Below are 17,034 nucleotides of genomic sequence, written 5' to 3' on the forward strand. Positions count from 1 at the left end.
TGCCTTATAGTAATAAGAGCAAATTTTTTCTTAGAGGTTAAATGATTGGTGTTCCTAGTTAATTATTTTGTGCACATAGTAGGCCGCAATGGCATGATTGCAATTTTTTGAGTGCGGGACTGAATTTGTTAAATTGGTGGTATTGTTAAATTTATAAATTTGTATTAGGCTAGATTTAATTTTAAGTAATTTATTTATCATAATTATCCACATAATTTTAATAACTAATTAGCTATAGTTTAGGGATCGGGTATTCTAGCTTAGTGGTTGGTTTTGTTGAGTTACACTTTTATATAGAGATGGTCCTAAGTTTTGAAGTGAGAGTAAGAGAGTAATTAAACATACCAATTCACCTAGACAATTGCTGACTAGGAAAAGGTATAATGATTTCGTGTGTGATAGTCCTAAAATGTTTAGGGTAAATATTTAGAGAACGTCTTGGGAAAGATGATAGGTGCTTATGGGAATCAAACCTTGTCCATGTATATGTGAGTATAAGAGAGCCAGCAGTTGCACTCCACTCCCTTCGAGACCGACATAGGCGCATAAACGGTCAAATTTCCAAACATCTTCTAGACTCGGCAAGTGGTCGAATTTTTTGCTGTAATGCAGTAGGAAACTTAGGCTAGTAAGCCATCTTTGATGTACTTTTTTTTAGTAACGAAAGACTTGTATTTTTCTCTTTGCATATGATCACTATTTATGTGTACTTGTGTTTATTTATGTTCAGACTACTCCGTATACCGTTAAGTCTAATATATAATTTTTCTTTATTGTAGATATGGATAACCGCACCTTTGCTGCCCCAATCATAGTAGCAGACCTGTTATATTACAAGGCCTTGCTAGCACCCGAGAGCATCATCCCCATACCCCACCTGGGAGTCCACGACCCTGAGACCGGTGACCAGTTGTACGAGCTAGTTGTGATGGCACCCTTTACCAATGAGGGTCAGCACATGGCAGTCGACCCTCAGGACCCACAGCTTAGGGAGCTAGCCAAGAAGATTTGCCAAAAGGGAAAGCGTTGGCTCGAAATAAGAGAGAAGGAATGGATGGAGCAGTTGAGAGAGTTTTTTAGACTCATTCCACCTCGTCAGTAGAGTAGTAGTATTAGAATAAGACTCTGAAAGCTTAAGTTGCCCTTGTAAGCACTAAGGCTAGAAGGACTATGTAGTAGGAATGTGTAGGATCGTTTCAATTTGTATTAGGAAATCTTGTCTTAAGTATACTTGTTTTATAGCAGAACTCTATGCTTATAATTGTAATTTTCTGCTTTTTTTTTGAAAAGCCTGCTCTATTTTAAAAGAGTACCATTGCATACTACGTGATAAATTACTTTTAACTTTTGAAAGAAACACCATTTGCAAAAAGAAAAAAAAATTGTTTAAGTGGACTAAAACCTCCCCCTTCCGATTCTTACTCGTAAATGGTGAACACGCGCCGTAGATTAGGATACGAGAATGAAAAATCCTCTAACACTAACCCTGACCAACCCAGACAGAACCTTAGCCCGAATCTAATTGCTTCATAGGAAAGAATTCGCTCACCTTTTCCGTTGCTGCTTCGAAAAATTGATTCGTGTTTCAAAATCTCGATGGTCTCATCTCACCTTTCACTAAGAGTAAGAACCTTGCAAATTCGAGTTACGCGCCCTTAGGAAACTAGATGAAGAATAACTCCCTTCTAACACTAAAAAGAAAGGACTACAAGAGCAAGTCAAGATGCCAGCACCGACGGCGAGGCCGCCACAGCAGGCGACAAGGGCGACATCAATGCAGAAGTTGAAAGTGCACCCCAACGCAATGCCTGAGCCAACAAGATCAACCATTATTCCCAGAGCTTCCAATTCTAACCTCTAACACCGTAAGAACCCTTAGAATCGTGAGCCGACAAAGGAAGGCGTGAAACTATTCGAGGGCTGCAGACGTTAGCCACCTATACCGGATGCAAACTGGGAACACTTAGATCAAAGAGTTCATTTAGGATAGGAATGCTCGAAGGAAACGACAATTACTTCCGCCGATTAAATCTTAGCAGGAAACATATACCAATCGGCTAGTCATACCCGTACTATTTCCCAACTACATTGCTTCTCTCAAATCTCTGTTCAAATTGACATCCTTGTGAAGTAAACCCTCGTTACTTCAAGCAATGAAATCATCCGTATTAACTCCTTACAACACTCACTGACAAAAGTGGCATAATCTTAGGCATCTTTTGTGACCCAACCTTATTGACCAGCGATTCAACTCAAGCAGTACACTCTATGGTGTTACTGATCCTAACTATTATCATTTACTAGAAAATCTTTCACTATCCTTCGAATTTTTCATATCTCATTGCTATTGATCCTCAAGTTTTGAACCTTGAAGATCATAACAACCATTATCTCTTTCAATACAACTTTTATTGACACTTTCAATAATGATCGGCACTGCCATTTCACAATAAGCGAGATTTGATGATTGGTCCATTTAATCACGAATATCTTCCCATTTCGTTCGTAATTTCGAAATCATCTCTTGATGATATTCAAATCATTTCGGAAAAACTTCTTTGTTCCACTCACATGATACGATTTTTCAAGTACAACCCCTTTAAATTTCTTTGAAACTAGTCTCCTTAGGAGATGGGTACCCTTCTTTGAACTAACCAGGTATCATCAACTCCTTATCAAAAGCTTGCGCTACTTGAGAGCAGCTTAGATCAATCATTTCCATCCCGACATCTAGAATTATCTTGGATTTTTGAAAATTTACCTTCAAGATTGTCGTACCTCTGAAATTACCGCCAGGAGTCAACATTACCAAAGACTTGTTTTCCCTGACTGGATAGGCTCTTTCAGTGCCTTTGCTAATAATACACGAGCTTTTAGAATATCGTAGGGCTCGCTTGCTTGATGTTCGATTTCCCCCTGAATGAAGATGGAGTACTTACGCTTTACGATTTTGGAGTGATTCCGTTTGAGTCGATCCGTGTTTCCTAGTTTTGAAAATGGGATTAATATCGTTGGGTGGGAAAGGATCGCGCTAAGGAAACGTTTATAGGGTACAAGTCCGCACAATGATTTGGTAGAAGTTTTACATTTGACGTTAGCATTTACGGTGGAAACTTCATCAAAGGCGTACAACAAGGCAAATTGTTCGACAGCTGAAACAACTTCAACCCCGTCTTGTTAAGCAAGTGATGAGGCTTAATTCGATTAACAAAACATGCAAAGGATTGTAAGGGACGCTTGGAATGTTGTCGTCTTACTCCAAGATACTTTTAGGACTTGCCAGAGCCTTTCGACAGTGGCCGTGTGATGCCTTAGCATTTATAGGTTACCAGAGTATTCGAATCTTGATTAGATCGCTGATTGGCTTAAAACATGCCTATAGGGTCATTTTTGACTTGCAGGGGCGTTTCTTTCATTCCTTGACATCACCCCTCTCCGTTTAGTCAAAAGTTGAAATTCTAAATTTCAAGCCTGATCAACACTACAGGGGTACCTATACCCATGTAGCATATCTTGACTCTCCATCTTCGTCCAATCAAAAATCTACCTTTTGAATAGGAAGGTTCATCCTAAACCGTTTATCATTGCATACCTATATAAGACTAGAAACTAAACCCACAAGATCGCTGTTAAACCTGTTATCACTTCAGGAGGAAAAATAGCCATCAACCAAATCTACGAAGGTATGCGATGAAGATATTCTCCTGTGTCAAACATATGGCAAAGATGATCACCTCAACATTACACTAGAAAAGGATTGATGGTGACCTGCTTCTATTTTTAAGGGGGATAGACGATGATTCAAAGACCAGTATAGCGACTATATCTAATTCGTAGACAAGCACCAATTTCGAGGACGGAATTATTTTAAGGGGGATAGATTGTAATGACCCTGATTTTTGGTAAGTAAAAATTTCGTTAAAAATTTGAATTTTATTTTAATACTTGGATTTGCGTCCAAAAAATTTCCTTTTTAAATCCGTCATAACTAGATTTGAGACTTATAAAATTATATTTCTTGGCTAGAGATTCTACTTGGCAAGTATAGTTAGATTCTAACCGATTAGTTAGAGGAACCTAACTACCAATTCATATAGTTACTTTCTCCTAACCCTAGATGAGCCTTTTGAACCTTCTTGAACCTTTCAAACCCTAATGATAAAAATTAAGTCATACGTGTCATCTTGGATCTTTACCCATTGGACGATAAAAATTAGGAAAACTTTTATCCATTGGACAATAGACTTTCCATTAAAAAGATATCTATGCTAGATTGTTAAGTACAAAGATATAGTTATATATAGGTATATATACACATGCCTAAAAGGACATATAAGTATTATTTAAGTAGATATTACTTCACCCTTTTATCCATTGGTCAATAACCGCTAGAGAAATTATTATCCATTGGATAATAGAGTCAATCTTCTAACAAGTACTAGGATTTATTAAATAAATCATTTTTCTAGATTTCCCATGTGATGATATCCTTATATATACATATATGTGTGTGTGTGTGTGTGTGTGTGTGTGTGTGTGTGTACCTTATAATATAGTACCCTAAGATATCCTAAGTACATAATCTAATATTTTAATGGAGCATGTGCCTAATAGGTTCTTTTAATAGGGAATTTTGATCTTATAATTTCTTTTATTGGATTTAAAAATCTACCTAAATTGCATGGTACACACTTTTATATATATATTTATGCATATATATGTACTTGGACTTATATATTTATTTGTATACTTAAAATATTACAAAGTACACATGTGTTATTTGAATAAGTTTAATAGGAAAACTATTAGATTATATGGTACCTTATGTACTTATTTATATATATACTTGATCATATATATATATATATATATATATATATATATATATATATATATATATATATATACCTCCAAGGTACTAGTACTAGAGAGAGAGGGGGAGAGAAATTGCTGAGAGAGAGAGAGAGAGGGAGAGAGAAAAAGAGGAAGAGAGGGAGATTTGGTGTGTACCTTGTCTTGATCTTCTTACATTGTACATGACTTGAATACAATCCATGGTTATTTATTTCTTCAAGCAAAATCTATCTCTCATTGTCCTTATTTGTACATCTACCAATATAAAACCTTGTATCATCCTCCTTTCATCCACCAATCTTTCCATAATCCAATCCAAAGTACTAAACCTAGCCATGCAAGCCTAGAACTAGGTAGAAAAGTGCAAGCAACCATTGATCTTTCAATCAAAGCATGACAAAATCCAAGATATATAGAGAGAGAGGGGGGGGCCGGCCTTGAGGGAGAGAGAGGGAGTCCAATTTTGGCAATAAATAGGACCTCCCTCATACCATTCAACTCACACCTTCACCTAGCAATTTCTTTCTCTAGAAAAGTTTGTGTTCTTCCTTTGTTCTTGATTGTTCTTCCTTAGTTCTTGAGTTGTTCTAAAAGTTCTTCAAGAAACCCAACCTAGGCCGCCACTAAACCACCACTTGACCACCCCCTCGATCCAAAAGGGCATAAGTAGTGTAGTCAAGACTTAGTTTCGAGAGAACCTTTCTCTTTCGAAGCTACTGTAAGCATTCCGTAGGAAGTTACTCCGCCCGATGACCGACGTACTTTCCATAGCCGCCCTACCGCCAAGAAGTAAGGTAGAACCCCTTGTCCCCTAACTCTACGTATAGAACCGTATGTTAGAAAGTAGAACGTCTTTACTCCTTAATTCAAAGTATAACATGAAATATATTTAAGTAGATAAGGTTATCTATTGCTTATAATGTTTAGAATGCATGATGATTAACAAACTCGTTTTGCTAGTGGTGGTATGAACGTGTTGAATAGTAAACCTTTACTTCAATAAACATGTGTTGTTTTGAATTTTTCATAAAGAGGAAATGATGGATTTTTGAAAGATAGAAACTTATCTCTTGTTAGAAGTATTCATATTTTGATCTTTAGAATGGTTATGAGCATGCATACATGAATTGCTTGCATTACTTGTGGTATAATATTGAGTTGGATGATCTTGTTAGTTTAAAGACTTCAATGAATGATGTCGTATGTGAAAAGTCCTACCGCGAAGTCAATGCATGAAAACGAGACACGAAAATCAAAAAAGTAGAAACATGACACCTAGAGTGTGGTTAATGAAAAGACGTGTTTTGAAAAGGGTGAAATGTTTTGGAAACCGCAATGTGGCTGGACATGGTAGCCCATTGTGTGGTGTGTGTTTTGTGTGCCAATGGGAACCCGGGATAGCGGAACCATTGTGAGGATACTCGGGAGACCGGAACGACGGAACCGAGGTTGGGTGTGTCGCTTGGTTATCCGCGGAGAGGAGCCAATGCAAAAGTGTGAGTCACGCCCTCAATTTTTAACATAAATAAATAATCCATTTCAATAAATGATCCTCGCACAATATATATATTATACCCAAAAGAGAATTTTCAAAAGATTATTTACAAACCAAGTTTCCCAAGTTTAAACATTTACAATATTGGCACCACGGCCCGAATTCCATAGCTAGTTAAAAAAGTAAAATTTAGAGGTTACATAATATCTGAAATTAAAAGATTTCAAATAAATTTACAATTTCATCTTTCCAAGAGATCATACAAAAGACAATGAAATCACTTCTCAGCGGCTTTCAAAAGAGATGAGATCAAGCATGCACATCATGCACTTCACGTCAATGTCTTTGAAATATACCTGAAAATGATAGGTTGAGCTACACTAGCCCAGTAGAAATTTTTGTACTCAAGCTATATGTAAATGCGATGAAACATGCAATAAGAGTGAATGATTTTCAATGAACGATCGAAAGTACAAAAGGCACAATAAACCGACGAACAACGACTACGGAATTCAATACGTTTTATAGATATGCCTAGACATTTATGCATCAATCTAAAGGTAGCGTTAAACACACATCAATCAAAATGACAACGACAATTTCTCAAACCAATTCAAGTCTTCTCAAATGAATGCTACACTTGACTTTCCCATCCTTTACCATTACCATCAATCCTCTTTTCATAAAAGAAAACATTCCTTTTTGATTTTCAAAATAATTTTGAGAAATACTCTCGACCTCTACGGGTCAAGCTCCGTTGATTCGAGTTTGAATAACCGGAGTCCGTTGATTCTGCGCACGAATATCGAAAACCGTTGATTCGCTCAAGAATAGCCGGAGGATTTTAATAAAAATCCTTTTTCAAAAAAAGACAAGTTCCTTTCTTTTCAAGTCCTTAGTAGAGTTAGTTGTTTATCTTTTTCTTTAACGGTCATCATCTCAAGCAGCAAACAGTTCAAGTAACAACGTATACTTCTGACATCAACTTCAACATTCTTCATTTTGTGAGAAATTCAACTGTGTTACCACCCCATGCGTGACAGTGAATTCTCTTTCTACCCGGGTTTCCGCCTTACCACACCTTGCGTAACGGGCCCTCTAGGGTCTCCGCATTACCACACCTTGCGTTGCAGGACCCTCAATTCAAAATTCACAACTCACATAAACACATAAGCATTAACAATCCGAATACAATAAGACAACACTTCCCAAGGTCACATGCTTTCATTCATCATCATTCAATGTATTATAAACTCACAAACATGTCCTTTTGTACATCATTAAATACCTTAGGTTCACGTTATCCCTCAAAATCTATCACGACGCCTTATGTCACGTACCGAACCCAAAAATGACTCTACGACACACCATCCGCTAGGTTCTAAACAAGAATCTTATAGATTAGGTGCCAAAGGAACCTAGGAAGGTCAATAAAACGAAGCACGAGAATACGAGTTACTCTATTCTCATCTGGACCGCTAGAAAAACCCCCATCGATGAACGATGTACCCGATGATATACTTTATGGCCTACGGTACTCAATAACGCCTTCATAGTACATTTCTCTATTCACCAATCATCACGTCATTTAACAACGCTTAACAAGTCTATATCGATCATTAAGACGTACCACAACATATACTTTAATCAACCAAATGCTTAAGATAATGTACGAGGGCCCAAAATGATCGATTTAATTCTACACCTTTCTAAGCTACGACGAGGGCCCAAAATGATCGATTGGTCAATGAACCTTTCAAGGTACGAACAATCAAGTTTGGAAGTGATTTGAAGCTATTCAAAAGGTGTTTGAAGTGTTCGGAGTTCAAACGGGCACGAGAAGAAACAAATGAACCAAATCTGTCCGGAACAGAAGAGAGGTATTGATACCCCTGATCGAGGTATCAATACCTGGCCAGAGTCTGGTTCAGAGGCGAGTGGGGTATCGATACCCCTTTTGAGGGTATCAATACCACGGAGTTTTTCTGCAGATTTTCAACTTTTCAACAACGAAACTCCAACAACAAACAACGAACCAAGCACGATCAATGCACATAATCAGCCCATAAACACATAGAGAGAGTAAGAAATCCCTACCTCAAGTGATTTGAACGAGACCCAAGCGATTGATCGAAGTCCAAGCAATTTCTAGACTTCCAAAGCTCCGAAATTGACCAAGAACTTCCCTCCAAGCTTGACCCACGAAATTTTGAGCTTGAGAACACGATTGGAGGGCCGAAGGGTGGTTGATCCTTGAGGTTCTTGAGGTCTTGGAGGAGTTTTGAGTGAGAGGAGAGGAGAGGGAGAAGTTTCGGATGAGAGAGAGAGGGACGGTAGAGAGAGAGATGAGAAAGTTAATCTCCTACAATACATACACCCCCTATATATACTCCCATATCTTTAAATCACACACTCACTCCCTCAAGTTTTAATTTTCTCATTTCAATCCCTAATTCAAATAACCACCAAATAAACCGTATTCTCCTAATTAGCCAATTAATAAACATTTCAAATGATAAAAAAAAAACACGGGTTTCAACAGTGTGCCAATGGGAACTCGGGACAGTGGAACCATTGTGAGGATATTCGGGAGACCAGAACAGCGGAACTGAGGTTGGGTGTGTTAAAAACGATTTTGTAAATATTGATATGGTTATGAAATGGTGACACGGTGTCACACCCCATCCCGGAAAACACCACACTAAATTTATTTTCCGAATGGGATGGACCCACGCCTTGGCCCTGCTCAAACAGTAAATAAAAGCACCAGCTAGGTGTCCAGCTCATAAAAAAAAAACTTAACTTGCATATATACGGAAATAACTGTCATACAAGACGTGCCCACATATATTTACAACATATACAAGCTCCAAAAATAGGCACATAATCAAAAGAGTCAAAAAGCTAGACCACTATATACACAACTCTTGTCTAGACTCTGTAGTGGACCGGCGTGTCGTCACGCACCTGAAAAGAAAACACTGTGGGGGTGTGAGCTATCAACGTGCTCAGTGAATGCTCTTATCCATAATAAAAGAAGCAATATTGACAAGCGCTATATAAAAAAAAATATTCCGAACCACAATATTTAGCCTGTGTATAACCACTTCATTAATACACCGGTAAATTTATAGGCTCGAGGCCATGGCTATAACAACACCAACATAGTACTAGTAACGCCATTAAGGCAATATTCATAATCATGCCACTAAGGCAAAATATTCACGCCACTAAGGCAATACTTGTCACGCCACTAAGGCAATATCATTCACGCTTCTAAGGCTATAATACTCACAACGCCACTAAGGCCATATTCTTAACGCCACTAAGGCTGTATATCAAATAACTTCAAGCCGAACAATATCTTATCAACACAAAACATAACTTTACACTATGTATCATCTTCCATTATTAAAAATAAGAACACCCACCTCGAGGTCCAGTCAAAAAGGTACCAACACGAGCTCACTCCCTACGTGGAGCCACGGTACTCGTCACCGCCTCCGAACCTGAAGCGTTACACATAAATCAGCACATGTGAGTATTATGATTGATATACTCATAAAAATGAAAGGATTGCAACCATTCCTCTAGTATCATGTTACTTCCAACTAACCTTAAGATAACATTCAGCACATTAAAAAACAGAAAAAGAAAACAAGTCAATCGCATATCCAAAAAGCCATCAAATTAGCCAAACTCTAACTAAAGTATAGCAATATATACTCTTGTACACTTGCCACATAAGATAAAATTTCCTTTTGGCAATCACAAGAGAACCCATGTTCTCTGCTCCAAGTATGAAGCCCAGTTTCCTTTCCTGAATAACTACATAGTCCAAATTCCACAAATTGCCACAGGAATTCCAAAAATCACAACATCTGGTACAGTCAAATTCGGCATCTCCCTTATTTTCGGCAATTCCAAACCCAGTTCAACACTTGGGCAATTATTTTAGACATTCCGGCTCACATCCTAACAGATTACAATAAAATTCAACACTTACAAATTCATTTACAACAGCTATGAAGATAATTTCCAGTATTTAGCACACAAATCCTGCACCTAACCACCTGTGTTTGAGTTCTTAAAAGGATAAATGTTTCCCTTTATTCTAGTCCTACTCAAACCCTAGAGTTAATCAGAGAGAGGGAAAAAAAAACGTAACAAATCACAAAATCCCCATGACAAGAAGACAATTAAGAGTACTTACCACAAACCTAATTCCTTTTTCTTTCTTTCTTTCTTTTTTTTTTTTTTCCCTTCTTCTCTTTTCCCTCCCTTCCGTCCGCTACTTCTTCTTCTCTGTTTCTGATCTTTTTTTTTTTTTTTTTTGTTTGATGGATATATACCACACATGCACACAAGCACACCATTTATGCTCCACGTGCACACCAGCACACAGATTTATTTATTTTTTTACAACTTAAACCCAATAGTTCTAGGAAATCACATTAAGGGTCCACATAAAAAAAATAGACTCACTTTTCCTTTTATTTTATTTTTTTTCTCATTTTTTTTTTAAAGAACTATGTCTCACACACGGTCTACGAGGAGTGGCGTAGGAGAAACTCAGAAAATCATGAACACCAACGTTAGTTTGGATAATGAATGGATGTATCATTGTTTGTCAATAATGTTTGAACTACGTGGAAATTGTTGACTTTATGGTTTAAATGTTTGTAAGTTAAGGGTTACTTTATTAAGCTTTTGTAGCTCACGGTGTTGTATTTTGGTGATCTTGACATATTATATTGGTGGCGACGCCGGCAATAATGTGTCAGACCTCATAGATGAATAGGGAGAGCTGTACACATTGGAGGCTTTCGGAGCCGAGGAGCTTGCTAGGATGGAAGAGCAGGCGGATCAGTAATTAAGAACTCTAGTTCCCTCCCTTATTGGATAAAAGTACCCTTGTAAAGACTTTATGATGTAATAATGAGCCAGACTCACTTTGTTTTTGTAATAAATGTCTTATTAACGTACCCGAAAATTGGGGGCGTTACATCACTGGATCAACTTAGGAAAAAATTTCCCTGGCTGCCAACCACTGTCACATGCCCCAACACCCGTGAATTATTACTCGTAGAGGCCCGGCATAGTCCATGAATTGGATCCTATCATTTCTGTTACTCGTAAACTAGACGCCCCAAAGTTTGGACTACTTTTTTTTTTTTTTGGTCATTTATATTTTAGAAAGCTCAGCTATGGATTTTGATTGGCTATTGGCTTACGTAAAAAATTTTGGCCCAAGATCCTCTGTGCAACCAAAAAATGGTGTGCCGCTATGCCGAGTACATTTGTGCCGTTAGATTGTGCAAAAATTTTATGTTTTTTTTTTTAATTTTTGGGTGATCCAATGACCGAAAACGCACTCGACACAGAGGCATACTATTTTTCGGCACATAGAATCTCAGGCTGAAAAAACCTAGCCATCGTTGTTTGCTTGGGGGGGAGGCGGGGGAGGCGCCGCCTCCTCCCCCGGGCGCCTCTCTCTCTCTTCTTCCCTTCCCTTGTCGGCCCCCCCCTCCTTCGTGGGCTGTTGTCCCCCCCCACCCCCCCCCCCCCCCCCTCTCCCTCTCCCTCTCCCTCTCCCTCATCCTTCCTCGTTTCTTCTCCCCCGCGCCCGGTAAGATCCCGCTGGATACTCTACTGGGTGTATCCCGTCCTGCCGACTTTCTGGATCCCCTTGTGGACCACCGTTCTACTTTGTTGGAGGTAGCCGGTCTCTTGCTTAACAGCGCTTTTGCCGTTTCGGGTGGATGGTGCGATTTTGCTGGGTTGTTGGTGGCGATGCTGTGAGTGAATATGATGTGTTAGGACAAAGCATGACGGCAATAGGGGCTGTCATGATTCTTGTGGTTGGTGCGGTGGTTATGGCAATGGTGGTGCGGTGGCTGTTTTAAGTGTTTCGGCAGGTTAGGATTTTGGTTTTGTGTTTCGTTTTTGTTTTGTCCGGACTCTTGTCCAGTTTTTGTCGGGATATTAAGGTCGGTTTCTGTCCAGATGTTGGGTCCAATTTTTGTCCCGGTGGGTCTTCCCGGGTGGTTTTGTTTCGATCTGGTTTTCCCAAATTGGGTGACTGATTTCCACAGGTTTAATGTTATCTTTGATTCGGAGTTCCGCCATTCTAAGACGGTGGTGTCTGGGTACTAGCTCCACCTTAGCCGGCCATGTTAACAGTGTGAAGAATTGAGCGTTTGGCTCTTGCATAGGCGCTAGACACTAGTTTCGTCTTTTAGTCTTTTATTGTATTGTGTCTCTGTTTCTCTGTATTTGGGTGAAAATTTGTACTTGTCGTATGTTCTGTTCTGTATTCGGAGTTCATCTGTAGATGCCGTATGACTTGATTAATGAATTTGCTTCTTCCGTTGAAAAAAAAAAGAGTGATGGATTAAGAAATATTGGAAGTTTTTCGTTAGTGCAAGGGAAAGCACTAAGCTAAAGCTAGCCCCTCAAAAGGCCAGGAATTTGCAGCCCCAAATAATTTCGTCGTTTTGTGGCCAAATTGAGCAATTCCTCTTCTTTTTGCCTAGCTATCTTTGTCGGTCGATTGTATGATACGGATGGTTGAGCAGTTCAATTGATTAGATGATTAGAAGTAATTGATCTAATCTTCTAGTTTTTCATTTAGAATTTAGGTTCCTAAATACTGATCACCCATTCCGCTGAGGAAAACAAGTACTTATTTTTTGAATTAAATGTGATGCATTATTAGAGAATGATCTGTCTCATAATGCGAAAAATAAGTAATTACAAAATAAGAACCTTAATGGAACGAGGCCTGAGTTTTGTTTTTGTTTTTTTTTTTTGTACAATTATGTGCTTAATATTGCCCTTGATCTCAATCGCATATATTGTAGCGCTTGTTGAGAAGAGCATTCAATAAAAAAGATTCTCTTCATTGGACATCGTTATGTACCAGAACAATTTATAATTTTGATATAATTTTTGCATTTTAATATCGATGTCCGATCAACATATTATTTTTCAATAAATGCTCTTAGCAACTAACTCTACAATATCTGTAATTAAGACCAAGACGATATTAGACACATTCATGTAAGTTTTTAAAAAACTTCATATAATATTCAGGATCCTATATTTGGAATGAAAAACTAGAAAATTAGATCAATATATTACTTACAATCATTTGATTAAGCTGGTTCATTACAAGGCCCCAGAACAACGAAGCTTTAAAGGGGCGGAAAGTATATGTGTACAACAAGTTGTGTATAAAAAACTTGCACAAACCGATTTTGGACCCATCTCGGATTCCATAACGATGGTCGGAGCCTTTCATTTTGTTCAAAATATTTTGTTTAGGATTCTCGTAAAAACCAGCTCCATCCGATATCAATAAAGGCATTTACTAAATGCCCAAATATGTATTGGACACGCCACATGGCATGTCCAATAATTTTTATTATTTTTTGATAGGGGATGGCGTGTCCAATAATTTTTATTATTTTTTGATAGGGGACACGCTAGGGACACAACTGGAGTCAAAATGTAATATATATTTCAATTTTGAGGGGTTAATATGAAATTATTAAAAATATTTGGGATAAACTATAATTATACATTTATTTGAACCATGTTTTTTTTTTTTTTGATCCGCATTTATTTGAACCATGTTAATCTCATATATTCATATAGGACATGTCTTCGTCAACGGATATGGAAGAAAAGAAAAGAAAATATATATATGTATAAATATATATATTTATTTATTTATACACGTGGCGTGTTCCTCGCCGTGTCCGTATCTTCATTTTTTAGAATTGTAGTATCTCGTGTCCATATCAGTGCTACATAGCCAAAGGCCACCCGAAAATGCATTTTGGCCGTTAGATTATGAGTTTTGTTATGTTTTAAAATTTTACTGTGATCAACGACTGAAAATGCACTTGACATAGGAGCACACCATTTTTTGGCACAAAGGATCTCGGGCCGAAAATTGCGCTTGGATGAGTGATGGATTATGAAATATTGTAAGTTTTTCATTAGTGGAAGAGAAAGCACTAAGCTAAGCTAGCCCTAAAAAAGGCTGGAATTTGCAGCCGCAAATAATTTCCTCTTATGGGCCAAATCGGGCAGTTCTTCTTCCTTTTTTGCTAGCTCTCTTTCTCGTTTGATACTCTCTAATGATACGGATGGTTACCCATTTTGGAGTCTCACACATATAATTCAAACCATTCAATAATTTAAAAATAATTATTTGAGTGACTTTGTAAAAAATCAGTTCAATCGATCAGATGATTGGAAGTAATTGATATGATCTTCTAGTTTTTCATTTAGAATTTAGGATCCTAAATACTGATTGAGTTTTGGAAAAAAAAAAATTTACATAACCATGTGCTCAATATCGCATTGATCTGAATTACATACATTGTAGCGCTTGTTGAGAAGATCATTTATTCAAAAAAAGGAAAATGTTGATCAGACATCGATATGTATTAAAATGCAAAAATTATTTATTATGAATTGTTTTGATACCTATCGATGTGTGATCAACATCTTTATTTTTTTAAATAAATGATCTTCTCAACTAGCTCTACAATATCTCGGTTCAAATCAAGGCGATATTAGGCACAATCATCAAACTTTTTTTAAAAAACAATTCATTTAGTATTCAAAATCTTAAATTTTTTAAATGAAAAATTAAAAAATTAGATTAATTACTTACAATCTTTAAATTAAGCTAAGAACCTTAGATTGACGAAGTATTAATGGGGCCGCAGCTTCCAGCCCTTTTGAGGGGCTACAGCCACCGGGGTCCATTCTTAATGGGGTCAGTTTTGATTTGGATCTTCTCAAGGCCTCAGTCCAAATTTGGAGAAAAAAGATTCTTCCATTTCTCTAGACTCTTCGTAGGGGAATCGTGTTGACTATCTAGCTTGTTCTTATTTTGTTTCATAGATCAGAAAAACCTATTTACGAAGGATTCCATGCATAAGTTTTTCACTACTACGAAAATAGATGAAGATCTCGATCATTTTGTGTGATCTTTTATTTTTAATCACGCATTCAAAACCATAGTCTTTTAAGGTGTAACTAAAAATCCATATATTTAACCACGGGATAAAAATCGTGATTAAAACTCATTAAAATAGTGACTAAAAAAGTAAAAATTGTGATTAAAAATAACAAAAGCGTGACCGTTAACAACTTAACATCTCAATTTTATTATAAAACCGTGGTTGTTTACAGAGAAATAATCTTAATATTTGGAAAAATCGAGGTTAAAAGTGGTGTTTTTCTAAGGCAAAAAATCCCACTTTTTTCTCCTGTTGGGTTTTGAACCCAAGTCTCTTGAGTTTTGCATAGAAGCTTTAACCAACTGCACCACACACACTTTACAAAACCCAATCGCGGGTGTCCAAAAGTGTTTTGGATGGTCCAGATTAAAAATCAATTTTAACTAGTAAAATCAAATTTTGATAACATATCTCAACTATTGATTGCTAAAATAGACAGGAGAGATTGTGCATAGAAATGTAGCAATTAGTAACTATCACTCCGTCAAAAGTACTCTCCCGATGACGGGGTTGCCTTTGACAATGAAATCATTTCATCATCAACGTATTTCTTACTCTTCCACCGAAAAAACAAAAAAAAAAGACATGGCTCTCGGTATTCATTATTCTCCTGAAATGACGTGCATCCTATTTTGGAGTACTCTGTATTTATTTTTCCCAACTTCTTCAGCTTTATAACTTAATTTTTGTATAAGCAAAAAAGACATTTATTAACTGTTATTTGAAAACGAATTAAAGAGATTCCAATGATCGGAAGGGAAAAAAGAGAGAGAAAGAAAACGGCATCACCATGAGATGCGAGCACTTGCTTGTTTTGCAGGCACAAGGAATTACTCACAACAAACTGAATCGTAATGTCTCTATCAGATAATTTGTTGCCACGTAAATGGTTAAAAGTACTACATAGGTGACGTTACATGGAACTCCGGCAAAGCTGAATAATTACTCCTACTTAGAACCACTCATGCAATATTGGAAATTCAAATAAATGACAAACAGATTTTGTTGCACTTTTGGAAATCTAATCAAAACATTTTGCAAGGCAAGTAGATGTAATGTGTTCTCTCTCTCATTACTCCTACTTAGAACCACTCATGCAATAGAAATTCAAATAAATGACAAACAAATTTTGTTGCACTTGAGGAAATCTAAATCAAAACATTTTACAAGGCAAGTAGATGTAGAATTAACCCCCCACCCCCCCACACCCCCCCGCTCTCTATCTCATAAGGATAGTTTGTGGGAATGTAGGCCTATAAACCTCAGTCATGCAACAACCCGTGCATAGGACCCTTGTTTTGTACTATCTAGTGGACCCATGGGAAGATTTTTTGGGGAAATTGGAGTTCCGGGTTACAAGGGGCAAATAATTCTCAATCCATGGACTACCTATAAAACCTCAGTCATGCAACGACCCGTGCATAGGACGCTTGTTTTGTACTACTATCTAGTGGACCCATGGGAAGATTTTTAAAAGTCACGATTCAAGGACAAAAAGGGCGCCCGCCCGTCTGGTGTTGATTGCTTTCATAGCTTTTTTACTGCTTCTATGTAGATTTTGTGTCTCCTCTATTTCTTAAAGGCAACTTATTAGATAGTCTCGGACTACCATGTGACATTACGCATGTTGTATTCATCACAAAT

The 17,034-nt window shown here is 37.4% G+C and overlaps 1 long non-coding RNA gene across 1 annotated transcript; it reads right to left on the minus strand.

Annotated features, from left to right (window-relative positions):
• Positions 1-9,136: 9,136 nt before the first annotated feature.
• Positions 9,137-9,877, minus strand: LOC131312829 (uncharacterized). Its single transcript, XR_009195991.1, has 2 exons — positions 9,781-9,877; positions 9,137-9,330 (listed from the first exon to the last, which is right to left on the minus strand). It is a non-coding gene; the product is annotated as an uncharacterized LOC131312829 (long non-coding RNA).
• Positions 9,878-17,034: the final 7,157 nt, after the last annotated feature.

Source organism: Rhododendron vialii, chromosome 13a (genome assembly GCF_030253575.1).
Source record: "Rhododendron vialii isolate Sample 1 chromosome 13a, ASM3025357v1".
In the NCBI taxonomy this organism is placed as follows: Eukaryota; Viridiplantae; Streptophyta; class Magnoliopsida; order Ericales; family Ericaceae; genus Rhododendron; species Rhododendron vialii.